Here is a 13135-nt window from a genome sequence, read left to right on the forward strand (position 1 = left end):
TTTTGTTTAACCAGAACTTCCATTTATATCTGGTCCTAAGCTGAGTCATTGAGGTTTGTTTTAACCAGCTTAGGTCTTGAAGCTTGCCTGCTTCATTATTTGGGAGTGGCAGGAACCTGGAATTGTTATATATTTTTCCATCTTATTCATATTTGTTGCTTAAAGGTGTCGGGGTCACACCCTTTACCTACAGCCTTCTTCATGGGTTAAGGTGTTGGCAACAGTGCTCTACCTCATCCTAAGTCCCACCACACATTTCCTCACAGCCTGCTTTTAGGGAAGCTCTCTCAGCCTATTCTGGCCCATGGAGATCATTCTCTCCTTTGAACTCAAATAGCCTAATTTTCTCTGAGTCACATAGCCATTAATCTTGTTTTGTTTTGTGTTATCTTCTGTAATTGACTTTTATTGTTAATGTAAGCTGCTTGAGGGCAAGGGCTGTTGTTAGTATATTATATATAGTATTATAGAGTGACTCTTTTTCCCTAGATTTATCTTGGGAAGTTTTTGTGCCTCATATGACATGGGGACCTTTTAGAACAATTCCTAAGAACTCTCAAAATCTTTTAGACTTTGGAGGCCATGCTCTTTTGCTTTTGCCCTTGATAAAAGCACTGTGGTCACATTGTATCCATCCTGTCCTGTGTCCCAGACACAGCCAAGTGTGACCAGACACTGCAGACTTCCGAGATTAATATTTACTTTGAATAAGGGTGGTTTTTGGTCCTGGGGATTGAACTCAGGGGCACTCAACTACTGAACCACATCCCCAGCCCTATTTTGTATTTTATTTAGAGACAGAGTCTCACTGAGTTGCTTAATGCCTTGCTGTTGCTGAGGCTGGCTTTGAACTCTTGATCCTCTTGCCACAGCCTCCTGAGCCATTGGGATAACAGGCATGGGCCACCATATCCAGCAAGGGGTGCTTTGTTATTTTAAAGAAATAACCATATTCTTTATTTAGGCTTAATTTTTATGACCAAATATTTAAAAGAATGTAGACAAATGATGTATAGTAGGTTAGCTGTGGGGCCAGGTGAACAAGCAAAATGTTCAGATCTTGTGTGACAACATTATATAAAACACATTCTAATTTTGCTGTACCTGCTCAATAACATTAGAGATGAATGACCTGATCAATATGGTGCATTGAGTTTTCTTTAAGGGATATTTTTGTTTTTGTTTTGTTTTGTTCTGTTCTGGGAATTGAACCCAGTTTCTTATGCATGCTAATAAGCATATGCCCTGCCAATGAGCTATTAGCCTGTAGAGGATTAAAAAAATAATAGGAGTTTCAAATTAGGAGTTTAAATTAGGTATATCTCAATTTTCATATGATTCATTTTTGTTTTGACTGCCATATTGGAAACCCCTTGCCAGAGTCATTTAATATATTTTTTATACTGACTTTCTCTTGGTGTAACAGTTCTGGAGGAACTAACTATGTTAAGCCAAATTGACTGAGTGATGAAACAGTCACAGTAAATATGCCTATTTTGGGGGGAAGAAGAGTCTAAAATTGTACCTATTAGGAGCTATGCCTTCTTGAAGAGGATATATTTAGATATTCACTTTTTTCCCCTCTAATAAGTTGGGAAAATATAAACCTTGAGTTATTTCCTGAATTATTTCCCAGGAGGATCACTACCTTGGTTTTTAAGCCTTCTTTCTTTAGGAATCCTGACTCTTCTATAAGCACAAGTCAGGTGCTGGCTGCTCTTCTGTAGTCGAGCTGGAGTGAATGTTCCCAAGCTTTGGTGAGCCCCTGAGCCCTCCCCGGAGCATATATTTTTCTAAGTTTCCTTTTGTTATGGTTAGTTATATTTTTGAGAACATTTAAAAATGCTTCCATATCATACTATCTTAACTTTCAGGAAAATGAAGTTATATATTCTTTCTGTTATTAATGAGAAGCTATTTATTTATCTACATCATTTAAAAATTTTCACTTTTTCTTTCTATCTTATCCCAAAATAATGGGTCTTGGATGTTAGAAAAGTACACATATATGCTGTGGGGGTAACAAGTAAGTACACATATATGTATGGGTGTAACAAATAAGTTATTTTTAATTAAATTTGAACTACGGCAAAATACATCTTATTTAATTTTTTATTTTTCTCTTTCAATTTTGCATTTGTTTTCCTCTACTGTGTCTGTTGTGTTGTTGAAAATAATTCTCTCATATCCGAGCCTTACTTTTTTCACTAGGATGCTTTTGTTGTTCATAGGAAAACAATTCGTTGTCTTTTTTTTTTTAATATTTTTTTTTTAGTTGTAGTTGGACACAATACCTTTATTTTATTTATTTATTTTTATGTGGTGCTAAGGATTGAACCCAGGGCCTCGCCTGTGCTAGGCAAGTGCTCTACTGCTGAGCCAAAACCCCAGCCCTAATTCATTGTCTTTTTAAAAAATTTTTCCCAAAATATTTTGATTCTTAAAAACAAGTTTACTCAACACTTACAATTGCTTGTATTCATAATTGCCATTCTGACTGGAATGGGATAAAGTCTTAGAAGTTGTTTTGATTTGCATTTCTCTAATTGTTAGAGATGATGAACATTTTTTCATATGTTTGTTGATCAGTTATATTCTTCTGTAAAATGTCCGTTCAGTTCCTCAGCCCATTTATTGATTGGGTTATTATTATTATTATTATTATTATTTTTGGTGTTAAGTTTTTTGAGTTCTTTATATATCCTGGAGATTAGTGCTCGAGGATGTGGGGGAAAAGATAGACTTATACATTGCTGGTGGGACTAGAAAGTAGTGCAACCACTCTGGAAAGCAATATGGAGATTCCTCGGAAAACTTGGAATGAAACCACCATTTGACCCAGCTATCCCATTCCTTGGTCTATATCCAAAGGCCTTAAAATTAGCATACTACAGTGACACCGCTACATCAATGTTTATAGCAGTTCAGATCACAATAGCTGAACTATGGAACCAATCTAGATGCCCTTCAACAAATGAATGGATAAATAGAATGTGGCACATATACACAATGGAATATTACTCAGCCTAAAGAAGAAAGAAATTATGGCATTTGCAGATAAATGGTTGGAACTAGAGAATATCATGCTAAGTGAAACAAGCCAATCCCCAAAAACCAAAGGCTGAATGTTTTCTCTGATAAGCAGATGCTGATTCATAATGGGGGTGGGGGTAGGGGAAGAATGAAGGAAATTTGGATTATGCTGAGGGGAGTGAGGGAACTGGAGGGGGTGTGGGGATAGGAAGGACGGTGGAATGAGACAGACATTATTACCCTATGTACATGTACTGGTGTGACTGCACCATGTATAGCCAGAGGAATGAGAAGTTGTGTTCCATTTGTGTACAGTGTGTCAAAATGCATCCTGCTGTCATGTATAACTAATTAGTATAACAACAGCAATAACAAAACAAGTTCATCTAGCAGCTTCCAGTTCTGATCTTGGGTGAGTTAGCACCTTTACCTGTACTAGATATTTAAAACAATTGAGGCTAAGACTACTTTTGATTGGGTTGGTTTTCTAAATATATAGTAAAAATTTCTGTCTTGAGCTCTTTCCCCTAATGAGTTTTTTTTTTTGGGTGGGGGCGGGGGGAGAGGGGTGGGTACTGGAGATTGAACTCAGGGGCACTTGACCACTAAGCTACANNNNTTTTTTTTTTTTTTTTTTTTTTTTTTTAGTATAAACCTATTTATAAGTTTATTTAATTGTAAAGAAAAGAATGACAAGGTAGTTTTGATAAACATAGAAAGGGAGTTATCTGTGCTTTAGAGAGCCCTAGGTTATTTTTGTGTTTTGTTTTAGTTGCACAGTATAAAAAAATTCTGGTTTACATAGAAAAGTACTTATAAATGTTGGCAGTTTTTAAAAAATATATCTTTACTAACAGCAACAATACAGGTCACTAACATTTTTTAGTACTGAGTATTACACTCTTGTTTTTTGAGTATTATACTTTTTAAAAAAATATTTTTCTTAGTTGTAGATGGACACAATACCTTTATTTTATTCATTTTTATGTGGTGCTGAGGATTGAACCCAGTGCCTCACACATGTGAGGCAAATGCTGTACCACTGAGCCACAACCACAGCCCAGAATTATACTCTTTTTAATTTTTTTAGGTGTAGATGGCCTTTATTTTTATGTGGTGCTGAGGATCGAACCTGGGTCCTGCCCATGCTAGGGGAGCGCTCTACCGCTGAGCCACAATCCCAGCCCGAGTATTATACTCTTGATAGAGCTTTTGTATGTATTTTTTATAAGACAACTCTTTATGTTCTCTATGATCTAGTTCGAATGTTTTTGTTGTTGTTGTTGTTGTTGTTTTGGAGATTGAACCCAGTCTGAGCTCAGACCTTTATTTATTTATTTTAAAATTTTGAGACAGGGTCTAAGTTGCTTAGGGTCTCACTAAGTTGCTGAGGCTGGGCCTTGAATTTGTAATCCTCCTGCCTCAGCCTCCCAGTTGTTGGGGTTGTAGGTGTGCACCTCTATGCCCAGCTTGGTAGTTACTTTTAATTTTATAAATCAGAAAGCCTAGGTACAGGGAGCTAAGGTAACTATAACAGAATCCACAGAGAGTAGGTGGTAGTTAGGCTCAAATGTGGTGCTCTTACCTGCTGAGCTGTATTTGTACTGCTTTAATTTTTCAGGTAATTTGATGTAGAAGCTTCCAAATGAAGTACTAGGAAATTCTAATATCCAAATAGAATTATTAATATTCCTTAATTCATACTTGTTTATTTTGGAGTGATAATTGAGTAAGTTTTGTGGTTTATTTATTTATTTTTTAAAAATATTTTTAGTTATACATGGGCACAATATCTTTACTTTGTTTATTTATTTTTATGTGGTGCTGAGGATCAAACCCAGTGCCTCACATGCATGAGGCAAGCGCTCTGCCAGTGAGCCACAACCCTAGCTCAGTTTTCTGGTTTATTTAAGTCTTCATTATACATTAAAAATATTATTTGTGTCTTTAAAAAAGTCCTTTTATATTCATTGAGAGTTTTAAAATAGATAAACATATTTTGTTTTGGATGTTTAGTTGGACTGGTAAGTTTTATTTTTATCATTGGCATTATTTGCAACTGTAAAGCATGGTAACATGATAACTTTGCATTGCAAACTTATCAAAAATATTAACGGGAGGCACCAGTTAATGTAGCCATTTATAATTGGGAGATACCAAGCTGAAGGAGGTTCTTGGTGACCAAAACCAAAAAGTTTTCTGATTTTTTTAATGTTGTTTTGTTTTGGTCTTACTTGAAGTATTATGGCATTTGTGTTTGGATAACTAAGAAATTTCACAAATGAAAGAGATGATTTTGGAACTCAACGTATAATTGCACATAACTCTGTAAAATTTGAAATTTCAATACCATACCATAATAAGATTTATACTTTGAATCTTGCTGACATCTTTTTAGCATGTCATGCTTGTCCGTGGAGCATGATATTTATACTACATTTAAGGAATAGTTTTTATAAGACCCACTTCTCTTTAGTTTTTCCTGTCATTGATTACTTACCATCAGTACAGGTCTTATTATGTTTTGACCATCTTATTTGAAGGTATACTAAAAAGTGATCAAAATAACTTTTAATTTTCCTTCCTCTTATTGTGTGTCATGTTTTGCAAATAAATTTTTTTATCTTTATTGTCATTTACTTGCTATATTATTCTGTTTTCTGTTACTGTAGCAAAATATCTGAGGCTGGTTTATTTATTTATTTATTTTTTAATCTTTTTATTTGTTTTAACAAGTTACACATGACAATACAATGACCTTGACATATCATACATTTGAATCAGATGGAATATAATTTCTCATTATTCTGAGTGTATTTTAAAAAAATATTTTCAGCTGTAGATGGAGACAAGATCTTTATTTTATTTATTTTTTTATGTGGTGCTGAGAATCAGACCAAGTGCCTCACACATCTAGGTGAGCGCTCTGCCACTGAGCCACAACCCCAGTCTGAGGCTGGACAAAGAAAGATGTTTGTTTAGCTCATAGTTTGGTAGGTTCAAGAGCATGGCACTGAATTTGCTTTGTTCTGGTGAGGGCCTCGTGGTGGATGGCATCACAAGGGTAGAAACATGTCCAAGTGGCCAGCATTTGGAAGAATTGGTTGGCAGTTTCAGACTCTCTAAGGAGATAGCCTGTTCTTTCAGGAATAACCAGATCCCACAAGAACTACATTATTCCTTTCTGAGTTTGGTTTCCCCAGAGACCTAGCCAACTTCCACTAGACCCTGTCTCTTAAAGGTTCCACCACCCTGAGGACCAAGCTTCCTTTGGCGAGCACAGTGAAACCATCAGCCATAGAACTCGCTAACATGAAGCAGTTTTTTTTTTAAATTTTTAATATTTATTTATTCTTTTTTAGTTTTCGGCAGACACAACATCTTTGTTTGTATGTGGTGCTGAGGATCGAACCCGGGCCGCATGCATGCCAGGCGAGCGCGCTACCACTTGAGCCACATCCCCAGCCCATGAAGCAGTTTTAAGATCTCTAACATTCATGTCCTTGCCTAAAGTATAAAGATTTTACTTAATTTCACCCTTCCAATTATTCAAATATTATAGATGCTTCTCTCTGATCTCTTTTCAAATAATGATACTAATTATATTTCAGGATTAATTTGTTTATGCAGTATTAATAGCATGTGGTTTATTAAGCTTTTTCTCCAGAGTGTACATTTGTTTGTTCTGTGCAATAACTTACTTTGAACAATGCAGTGGTATTTTTGTTGTTAGATTTAAATTTCGTTTGTATGTCCCTCCAAATAATCTTACTCTTTTTTTTTTATTCTTACTAACTCCCTTCTGTCCTCAATGATGTTTAATAACTTGACAGTGATCATAAATCTGTTTTGTAAAATTTAGCTTCATTAAACATATCAAAGACATGCGATACTCTTTTCTTCCATAAAAGATGACCTCTCAAGTTAATAATGACTCAATAATGATTTTTATATAAATTAAGATTTTAATAAAGACTCCAGTGTCTTCATTGTAGAGTATGAACTTTGGTGCAAGATCATTTTCATTTATTTTTGTTGCTCAGACTTGTGATATCCACCCTTTCTGGGTTTTGGCTGTGTTCCGGTTAGAAAGGAAAATGAGGGCTGGGGATGTGGCTCAGTGGCAGAGCACTTGCCTTGCACATGTGAGGCACTGGGTTCAATCCTCAGCACCACATTAAAAAAATAAATAGACAAAATAAAGATACTGCATCCATGCAAAACTAAGAAAAAATTTTAAAAAAGCAAAATGAAAATAGGATAGGAGAAAAGATTTTTAGTTGGTAGTGACTGACAACTAGTACTTGCAGGTTAAGTTCATTGTTTATGTAGCATATTTAGTGTGGGTCAGTAGGTTCTAGGCTTAAGAGAGAGCAAATCATAAATGAGCAAATGCTTACTAAATGTTGGGTAGGGGGCAGGAAATAGTAAGCTTGCATTTTGCTTGAGGTGACAAGCATTTATTGCTTTTGGTTATATTGACCTATATAAGGTGAGTGTTCTAATAGGAAACGTTTTTAAGGTAGTAGTTTGAAAATAAAATCTTTAAAAATTATTTAATTTGTGGTTTTGAATAAACAAGGTCTGTAAGGACTTTTTCAAGGAAGACCTGTCTTTATGTACATGTATTTCCTGTTTATAGCAGCCTGCACAAAGAGAATGGGAGGTATGTGTGTACTTACACACACACACACACACACACACCCCCACACCCTTGAGTGCTTTATTAGGAAAGTTCATGTGTTATCTTATTAGATTAATGGTAGTCTTAGAATATATGCAAAAGAAAACAATTGCTTTCTCATTTATAAATGAGTGGCAGATATCTGTCTCTTTATCTAGATGTATCTATATCACACACACACACACACACACACACACAGTGAATGGAATCTGGTCTGTTTATTGAGACTTTCCCATCTGTCTTTGTGATAGTCATGGGAGAGAGAATTATGTGTGTGTGAGAGAGATTTTTTTCCCGATTTATGCTTGTGCTCATGTTGTTTGTACTCCCTGCCATGTTTTCTTTCCTCCCTGTCTCATTCACTTGCCAGATTTCTTTCATTTGGTAGTTAAACTGTCCCTGACCAATACAGTAGATTATAACACACACCTCCTCAAATTACTTAAAACAGGAACTGTGTATCCTTTTTTATTTTTATACATTTCTCTCTTTTTTTGTGGGGAGGGGGGTACTAGGGATTGAACCCAGGCGTGTTTTGCTACTGCACCACATCTCCAGCCCTTTGTTTTGTTTTGAGGCAGGGTCTTGCTAAACTTTTGAGATTTGCCTCAGCCTCCCGAGTCATTCCTATTACAGGTGTATACCACCATGTCCAGAATAATAAAAATTTCTTGACTAGATAATGACTGAATGAATGAAGTGTTTCATGCTGAAAAATGAAAAAAAGGTTTGACTTTAAGGAAAAAAAACTCCTAGGATTTGTAGGTAGCTCAGTGGTAAAACACTTGCCTCACATGTGTGAGGCACTGGGTTCGATCCTCAGCACCACATAAAAATAAATAAAGATACTGTGTGTTCATCTACAACTTAAAAAAACAAAAAACAACAACAACAAAAAACAAACAAACAAACAAAAAAAAACACCCTAGGATTTGGAAGTAGAGAAACTGAATTTCAGTCCTGTCACTGTTTTAATGTCTGTGTAACTTCAGAACAGTCTCTCTCCACTAAGTTTTAGTTCTTTTGCAAAAGTAACACAGTAGAAGTAGTAATTGTAGGGCAGTAGTAGCAATAGTACTATTAGTAGAAATAACAATAATAGTAATAATTTTAAAGTGCTTTTAAAATAAATACCCTGCAAATTTTAGTTAACATTATTATCAATAATGAAAAGGCTCTTGGTGTTTGTAGACTGTACATATGTAATGTCTGTCTTTATCAAAGTAGGAAGAGAATTAGTTCAATCTTTGGGTAGTGGAGTCCAGTGGTGTACACCTGCAATCCCAGCTACTTGGAAACTGAGGCAAGAGGATCACAGATTCAAAGTGAGCCTGAGCAAATTAATAAGACACTGTCTTGAACTTGAAAAAACTGGGAATATAGTTCAGTTGTAGAGTGCCCCTGGGTTTAATTCCTAGTACAGCAAAACAGAAAACAAACAAAATGAATTTTGGGTAGACATACTCACCAATTATAAGATTTACCCGGTTTTGATATAATTTGGTTGCACTGCTGACCCTTTGCTTTACTGTTGAATTGTGCCACCAAACATTCAGACATTAAAGATAGGTCAGAGTGAGTCAGTTTTAGAAAACAGCCTTCCCTGAAAGTAGTCCATAATGCTATGGTTGATGATGTGAGATTTCCAGGATGACAAAGCATGCAGTTGGTAACAAAGTTCCATGTTATTTTCTAGTGTGGTTTGACTTTTCGAACTATTGTTGGTGACAAACTTGTGTACTCCTAATCCACCCCATTTTCCATGTTTTCTCTACAGAAATGTATAGTTAGAGCAGTGATGACAAATATGTTTTCAAGAAGTGCTACTATAACCTTTAAGTCTGATAGCTAGATTGAGCATTTAAAGCTGTAACTTTTTCACTGCATCTGGATGACTGTATGTTCTTACCAAATGAATCACATTATGAATATGCGTAAGCTTATAAACACAACTTTTTATAAGAAATTCTTACATTCTGAAACAAAATTACATTGGTAGTATTTTCCAACTTTTCCACAAGAAAAAGCTTTCCATCAAGCCCTGGAAATTCTTTGATTAGTAATTTACCTTTATAGCATTCTACATTTTCTTCTTTGTCCTCCGCAATCTGTTAAACATTTTTTCAGTGACTAGGAAAGGTTAATTTGGGTTGTGATGTTATCAATGAAATATCAATTAATTTCTTTTTCTCTTAATCTGCCTCAGAGGAGAGGTACAGGGCAACCCTCTCTGGTGCCTTTCACACAGGGATGGTCTGTTTTGCTTTACTGATGTTTGAGACAGCTCTAAGTTGTGAGATGTGGTCTACACGCTCACAGGCAGATGCAAATCTTCACACTGCCCTGAGACCTTCTCCTTTCTGATAGTGGAGTCTCCAAAAGCCCCTTGGATATTTAATTCTTCAAGAATTAATTAGTGCACACAAGTTGGAAATGTAGATCAGAGGAAAAAATAGCAAGTTCTTTTTGTATGAAGTGGAGCTTACTACCCTTGCTGCTTTCTAACTCAAGAGTTTGACTATTAAATAATTGTCTTTGATTCTGATTTCTTTCTTTCCTTTTGATACTGGGGATTGAACCCAGATCAACTCTTGTATTTTTTTAAAAATAAACTGTATGTACCAGGAAATGCACAGGTCTTGAGTTAGGAGATTTGATGAATACCTTAATCAAGACAGAAAAAATTTCTTTCATCCTTGTAATTCCCTTGTGCCTCTTTCTAGTAAATCCCTAGACACATTACTTCTATGATAAAAAGATTTCGACACACTCAAATATGAAGTGATCAGATCTTTTTTTCTATAGTAACTAGTAATATAGATAATATAAAGTAAGACTTATATAAAACTAATTTTTTTTTCTGTGTATGCAGGCCTATAAAAAGTGGAAAAGTGTTCAAAAGCTGGCTCCTTAACTAATTAGTGGATTTTTCGGGGGGTATTGGTACTGGAAATTGGAAATGTCGTGGGAATCAGACTGGTCAAAAATCGGCAAATGGCATTTGGAGAGTGGGAGACATTAAACTTTATTTTATGCAGGTGGGTCGGTCCAGAGGAGATCAGACTCCAAATTCTGAGCCCCTATCTCCAGTTTCTCACAACATTTACAGGCTCTCTGCTGCCATAAAATTTCTAGTCCACACAGTAGAAGGTTGGGCTTGGGGTTTCTATCAGGAAGCTTGTTTGGTAAATCTTGAAGCCTTGAACCTGACGCCTTAACAGGGGTGTTTACACTTCAAAGCGGAGTAATTAGATTCCTAGAGGTACTTATTTATAATCCAAAAGGTAGGGGTCTATGGTGTTAATTAGGTTCTTGAAGAAGGGCTGACTGAAAAGAGAAGGGAACTTTCCCTTTCCTAGCCACTAGTTTTTCACAACACTGTTCTTATAGTTTATTTTACATCCAGGTTTGGTTTTATCATCCATCACAAATACAGGACCTCATGCATACTGGGCAAGTGCTATACCACTGAGCTACTTCCCAAGCCATTTAAAAAAAATTTATTGTGAGACATGGTCTTGCAAAGTTGCTCACATTGGCTTCAATCTTCCCATCTTCCTGCCATATCCTTCCGAGTAGCTGGAATTATAGACATGTGCCATCATGCCTGGCTTAATGGAATTTTTGATAATGATTAACAAAGAAATTGGTAAACAGAGTAGGCCTGCTACTTTTGCCCCCCACCCCTCTTACCAGGGAGTGAACTGAAGGGCAGTTTACCCGTTGAGCCGTATCCTCAGCCCCTTTTTAAAATTTGGAACAGGGTCTCACTGAGTTTCTTAGGGCCTTGCTAAATTTTTGGGACTGGCTTTGAGCTTGCGATCCTCCGGCCTCTCAAGCTGCTGGGGTTACAGGCTTTCGACCATGCCTGGCAGTCCTGCTACTTTTGATGTAGACTTTCTTCTTAAAACATACTCCTTGGGTTAGGGGTTTATTTTAGTGAGAGTGCTTTTCTAGCATGCCTGAGGCCCTAGGTGAGATATCTAGCACCCCCCCCCCCCCAAGCATGTGTGTGTGTGTGTAATCCCTTATGTATGAAATTGAGAGCAGCTTTCTCTATGATAAAGTGGCAAACAGAGCTATCAAGTAATATTTTTGAGTACTCTTTTATCTCCCAAGTAAAAGACAGAGAGAACATTGGTCTAGTCAAGTTCTCACTTTTTGTGTCCCTAGGATAGCACCCCCTTATTTTTAAAACATCATTTACCTTATCAGACTGCAGTGGACTTTGGTTAATAATTGGAAAATTCTGTGTAAAGAATGCACTTTTGTCCATGTGCTCTGACCACAATGATTAAGTAAGTCTGTACTAATGACTGACCTTTGATATGCACCACTTTTTCTCTGACTTGTGATTTCATTCCTTTCTTTATGCAAATAGTTCTGAAGGTTTAATGTTTATTTTTTATTTCACATGCTATAAGCTTTCTTTTCTGGTGTAGAAACAACCCATATGAACATGGGTGACCCAGGAGCTTCTCAAGGGCATGTGCCTTTTGAGAACTGGCTCAGTTGGCTGTTACACTGCTTTTTTCTGAACAAATGAAGGTATAGTTTCATCTGACTCACTAGTCACACCCCTGGTTTGGAAGGTTGTTGTTTCTTCGGTATGTATGTTTTTGTTTTAGCTAGTAGTAATTGATGTGGTTGAGGTGAGGCCTTTCCTTGATGGAAGGTATAGCTTTGAACTTCCAGTCTCTTTCAAATAGAAATAGTATAGCCCCTTTGACTCAGTAGTAAATTGTTGTTTGATTTCCTCTTTTGTTAAGGACAGTTCAGGGGCAGAAAATCATTTTATTTTTGTGATCTTGATGTTAGTTGTTAAAAATGATTTATTGAGGTACTTACCCCTTGCCCAATGTTGAACACACTGTTTAGCAGTTATTATGCTGTACATTTAGAAAAATTATTTTTATTTCTTATTAAAGATGGAAGAAACAATAACTAGCTGTCCACTGGGTTAAGCTTAAAGTTCCATTACTAGCTTTTTTGTTTGTTTGTTTTAATTGTAGTTGGACACAATACTTTTTATTTTATTTTTATGTGGTACTTGAGGATCAACCCAACGCCCCGCACGAGCGCTCTGCTGCTGAGCCACCAACTTCAGCCCATTACTAGTTTTTGTTTGATGGGGGAGGAGACATAACAAATTATATTACATGCTTAGCATAGGAGCCATAAATGGTATGGGATCTCATTAGTTGTTTAGTTTCAGGTTAATAGATATTATGTGTCTAGTACTGGTGGTATATGCCCCTGGGAAAGAAGGTCACAACAAATGGATGAATACAGAACAATGGAAATGTGATATAAAATTCCTGCGGGGCTGGGGGGGGCTGGGGTTGTGGCTCAGTGGTAGAGTGCTCGCCTAATATGTATGAGGCCCTGAGTTCTATCCTCAGCACCACATACAAATAA

At 36.4% G+C, this 13135-nt stretch overlaps 1 protein-coding gene across 4 annotated transcripts in view; it reads left to right on the forward strand.

Annotated features, from left to right (window-relative positions):
- Sik3 (SIK family kinase 3) overlaps positions 1 to 13135 on the forward strand; it is a 235637-nt gene that overhangs the window by 61984 nt on the left and 160518 nt on the right. The window contains exon 1 of one of the 4 annotated variants that reach the window (XM_015489837.2): positions 11750 to 12324. The exons of the other annotated variants lie outside the window; for them this stretch is intronic. The gene's annotated coding sequence lies outside the window, so the exon portion shown is untranslated. Of the gene's footprint in view, positions 1 to 11749; positions 12325 to 13135 lie in introns of those variants that run through there. 4 annotated transcript variants of the gene reach the window in all.

The sequence above is a fragment of the Marmota marmota genome, unplaced genomic scaffold (assembly GCF_001458135.2).
Source record: "Marmota marmota marmota unplaced genomic scaffold, marMar, whole genome shotgun sequence".
Lineage (NCBI taxonomy): Eukaryota > Metazoa > Chordata > Mammalia > Rodentia > Sciuridae > Marmota > Marmota marmota.